Genomic DNA, 5,410 nt, shown 5'->3' with positions numbered 1-5,410 from the left:
ACGTATCCACAAGTTAAAATATATTGTAACAACTGTAAAACATAAATTATTGTCCCAAACAACTATAGATAAATATTTTATTTTATCTTAAACTTTAAATGTAATATAACATTTTTATTTATTTATTTATTTTTATTTTTGTAATATACATATACATATACATATTATTATTATTATTATTATGTGGAGATAACTTTCTTAAAACAACTTGCTTAAGACAAGAATTAAAAAAAATTATAAAATGAAATTTATTCTTATTTATAATTATTTCAAGTTTATTATGAAATTTATTCTTATTTATAACTATTTCAAATTTATTACTAGAGAGAGTATGATAATTAATATTATTAGTTTTTCTGTAAAGCACTAAATTAAAATTTATTTATATGTACATTTTCAAATGTAAATTTAAGCCCTGAATACGTGGGATTCTGGGTGAACATAGAAGCCATAAGCACACGAATGCCACACGTCCAACACACCACATACACGAGGCATACTCATGTTAAAAGTAAATAACCACAAATATTGTTCCCTAAAACGCCCATGCCAACAAGGACTAAAATCATATCTTCTGTATAGTGTATGGTTTATTTGCTTAGGTTATCAGCCACGTCATAAAGGGTTGCATGAAGCTTGCATTTTGGAGGGAGGTAATCGTATCCACGTGTCTCATAAGGCCCACAAATGTTGACCCTAAAACCTTGTCAACTTGTTAATTTGCCACGTAATGATAAACAGATTAAAATACTGACGTGTCGTGAATCTTGCTTTTTTCTGAAATACACAAATCCGAAAGTCTACTTTTCACATGCATTAAAATATTATTTACAAATTCCCTCCTATATATAATCATTCCACTTACATTCTCCACAAAGATTCTCCCCTATAACTTAGGACCGAGAGAGAGAGAGAGAGATGGCTTCATCTCATGGAGAAATACGAACAGTTCGCGCTGGGATAAAGCTACTGTTGATGGTAGTGTTTTTGGGCACTCTCATGATGTGGATCATGATGTCTACCAACACTTACTCCAAAAATGGTTACCTATTTACGAGCAAGTATATTTTTCTAAGTTTTTTGGAGTACAAGGTTGAACACTTGAAAAATTAGATCTCACTGTGTGCAACATATTGCTTCATCTTCATATTTATGGTTCTGGCGCCCTAATATCTATTTTGTTAGCGATTTATGATATGTGGTTTGTGTTACAGGTGTAACGCTTTTGATTTACACTTTTCCCACTCTCTTCATTGCTGTCTCGGCCTGCATATACCACCATCTTGGAAGAAATTGAATGACTAATAACTGGAAAGGTAGTCAGCCTTTTAGCTCTTTTGATGGGAAATACACACTTCAATTCTGACTAATATTCTTTTTTTTATTTTTATTGGTTTTGTATCCACAGCACTGACGGCAGAAAAATATATTGACCTTATGGAAAAAGCCGATGCTCGTAAAAGGTCCTCTGGGATTGTTTCCGGCATCGAGTTGGGCTTCTTTGTCATGTTCATAGCACTCCTGATTTGGTCTCTCTCGAATTACCTGCATAATAGCTTTGCTCATATCACCCCACAATCAGCGGCTGAGGAAGGGGAGAAAGTGTATATTATTGTTGATATACGTATAAACCTTGATTTGACTCTTGTTTAAACATTAATTAACAATAATATTGAAGATTGGAGGTGGTTTTGGCAGATGGCAAGCAAAGTTGGACAGTGCAGGATTGAGGCTAGGTCTTGTTGGAAACATATGTCTTGCATTTCTTCTTTTCCGGTGGCACGGGGGTCGTCGGTGTTACCCCTTTTTGGCTTAACATCGGAGGCTAGCATCAAGTATCATATATGCTTGGCCACATCGTCCTGGCACTTCACCGCTCATGGCCTTTGTTACATCATCTATGGGCTGCTACTAATAATATTTCAGAGGTAACTAATCTTGTTTAACCTAATATTTTTACATTAATCATGGATTATATTTTCTCTCCATTTCGGGTTCTTTTTCCTTCTATTGTGGGAATAATAGTCACTCTACCGTTATGAGAAACAGAAAGCCGTATGGTAGTTTGGGACTACCATTCAACAACATGACAATATTTTGATAACAATCACTGCTTTTATCACTTTATCTTGGATTCTTAGCCTCTCAAATCACTATATATACAGTAATAATAACTTTCGTGCATAATTATCATATAACTTCTAAATATTGCTAATCACGCTCCTAATCCTAGTTTAAGATTTTTAGTTTTATGGTCACTGATGACAGAGACCCATCACGTAGAAATGTCCATAAGTAGAATGGTTGCATTAGGCAGAAATACCGCCTGTCTTTTTGTTTTAAATAGGACCCACAAGTTGCCTTCTATAGTTCACTTTATAGGTTTTCACTTGTTGGGTTATGATTGCGTCATTGCTGTTGTGGCTCTTTTTAACTTCAAATTTAGCTGCTGTGTATACTATCGACTTTAACTTATGGGTTGGAAACTGCCACTATGGGGAATGTAACATGTGTGTTTCTTTGACTGTGGAATTTTATTGGGATGAGTTAGTGGTTTCTTTGTCCGAGGCCCCGACCCAGTGGACCACCTGATTGGTGTATTCACTTTGGCCTAATTTTAAGACGTACGTGACACCATTGTCCACCCATATCAAATCTTCAGCCGATAGAGATTTTACGCTCAAAACACCACAGTGCGGCCCCATTAATGCCGTAATCTGTTTTATATGTGGGTTTTTAGGATACTCAAAACAAAAGACAGTAGCTTCATTAAAGAAACAAAATTATACAATTTCACTATTCGTTTTCAATAGGCAGAATTCTACGTATATGTACTTGGGGATTTCTTTTTGTCTTTTGTATTTGTTTTAAAAATGAATTAAGACTCTATGCACTAAACATCAGTAAAATTTCATTCCAGTTCCAGCATAGTTTTTATTTTACTCATAATGGCTAAAGGATTTATAATGGTTGATTTAATGCAGATGTTAAAATGGCATAAAATTGGCATATCAAACGTGCCGGAGAGATATCTTTGGTCTCCGGTTTAGCGCTGTGGGCAACAACCATTCCTCACGTACGCCGCAAGTTCTTTGAAATTCTTCTATACTCATTATATCTACATACTCTTCGTGGTGTTTTTCATATTTCATGTTGGTGTCTCTTATGCCTGCATTTGCTTCCTGGATTCTATCTCTTCTTGGTCGATCGTTATCTGAGATTCTTACAATCACGACAAAGAGTTCGTTTAGTTTCTGCCCGTGTCTTGCCATGTGAAACTGTAGAACTCAACTTCTCACAAGCGCCAGGTAGGTTTACTTTCCTTATCTACCTTACTACAGTTGGTGATTTCAAATTAAGATGATAAAATACTATGTTTCATTTGTTTACTAGGGTTGATGATAATACGAACAGCATTATGTTTGTAAACGTGCCAAGCATTTCGAAGCTGCAGTGGCATCCTTTTACTATTTCCTAACAGTAATTTAGAACCAGAGAAACTCAGTATGGTCATTAAAAGTGAAGGAAGTTGGTCCAAGAAACTTTATCAGATGCTTTCATCGCCTTCTTCATCGATCGTCTCGAGGTCTCTGTTGAGGGACCTTATGGCCTGCTTCAACAATTTTCTAAGGTTTGCACCTTTGCTTTTGCAATTTGGTTCGCATTTTGAAATTATAATTCTCGTTGTTCATAATAATCAATTTCGTAGGCATGACACACTTGTGATGGTGAGTGGAGGCAGTGGCGTTACTCCTTTTATCTCTATATTCGAGAACTCATCTTTGCGAGTTCGACAATCAAATGCAAGACTCCACAAGTAATCCAATTAGTCTCTTCAAGAACTCTTCGGATCTAACCATTTAGACCTCTTCTTCCAGTTGCTGGAACCCCACCAGACCTTTCCGATTTGAAACTAAAAATTGAGGCTTTTGTAACAAGGGAGAAACACCCTGCGGCAGAAAACTCAAAGCGCCCTCAAGCCATATGTTTCAAGCCTAAAGCAACAGATGCACCCATAACTTCAATTTTAGGCCCAAACGCTGGCTATGGCTTGGCGCATATATCATCATCATTTGTCATTTTCCTCATCTTGATTGGGATAATTGACACCTACTACATTTATCCCATTGATCACAACACAATAAGATTTTCTCCAGCTCTATAAGAGAATTCTTGAATATGTTATTTATTGTATCTCCATGTCGCGACAGCTAGTGCAGCAGTGATTTGGAACAAGAAACAAAATACCATGGAAGCAAAGCAAATACAGAGCATGGAAGGAGTAACTGTAGTGATCATCCGACTCTTGGTTCTATAATGGTGATACAGAAGTGGAAAGCCTCCCACACCAGTCTGTTGTCCAAGCTACCAATGTGCACTATGGGGAAAGACCTGACCTAAAGAGTAAGTTCTTTCATTGTTGTCATACATATAATCACTGAACTTTGTGCCTACAAAGTACAACAGCTGATTGCTTTATGGTGGGCGTGCAGGAATGCTGTTTGATTGCCAAGGATCGAGTGTTGGCGTTCTGGTTTGCGGACCAAGAAGATGAACAGAAGTTGCAACAATTTGTTCATCTGGTCTGGCAGATAATTTGCATTTTGAATCTATTAGCTTCAGCTGGTGATTTGCTCGTCTTCTACCAAGGTTCGTACCACTTTAGGGGTACTTGATGTGGAGGTGCGCAGCAATCAATTTCTCTGCTAGATGACTTTTGTGTTTAATTTTAGTAAGTGAGCTGTAGAAGAATAAAATTGTTTTTCAATTTTTTTTTATAAATTTTTTTTGTAAGTGTAAATATCCTTCTGGTGTATGTTGAAAGTTTTGAGGCATAAAACCATTGCACCTTATTACGATTAATATAGTCACGTTCTTTGCTAATTGCTAAGTCGATTACGGGGAAAGGTTGATGATAAAAGCAGTGCTTGAAATTGAAACTTGAAAAAACTAAAGCAATTACTCGACTGCAGAAAATAACGGTTGTTTAATAGCAAAACCATGTGAATATTGCAACATGATTTCAAAATATACTCAGACCTGATATGATTGCTCAACATTCCATTCCATGGATATTTACTATGAGAAAATGATTCACAAATATCAGGATACTTTCTTTTGAATTGATTACAATAAAATTGAGTCACAATCCAATCTCACAAATCTCTCTCATGACAACTTCTGATTTTTTGCAGGTTTTAAAACCTGGACCGGCCCGCCGTTGGACCGGGCCCTGGGCCTTCTCCGGGTCGGGTCACTCTTTTAACGTTTTCAAGTTTCAAATAACAGACACACCCTTGATTAATACGCATCAGTCCCTAATTTCAAATCTATCAAACCACCCTCTGGCCAAATGCAAATCGGCATGACTTCCCCTTTTCCGACGACCTTCCACCTTCCCTTACTGTCG

At 36.7% G+C, this 5,410-nt stretch overlaps 1 pseudogene; it reads left to right on the top strand.

Moving 5' to 3' along the window:
• Nucleotides 1-866: 866 nt before the first annotated feature.
• Nucleotides 867-4,668, top strand: LOC116134277 (annotated as a pseudogene).
• The last annotated feature ends 742 nt before the right edge of the window (nucleotides 4,669-5,410 follow it).

Source organism: Pistacia vera, unplaced genomic scaffold (genome assembly GCF_008641045.1).
Source record: "Pistacia vera cultivar Batoury unplaced genomic scaffold, PisVer_v2 Contig284, whole genome shotgun sequence".
Taxonomy (NCBI): Eukaryota; Viridiplantae; Streptophyta; class Magnoliopsida; order Sapindales; family Anacardiaceae; genus Pistacia; species Pistacia vera.
This window is presented reverse-complemented; position numbering and strand designations above follow the sequence as displayed.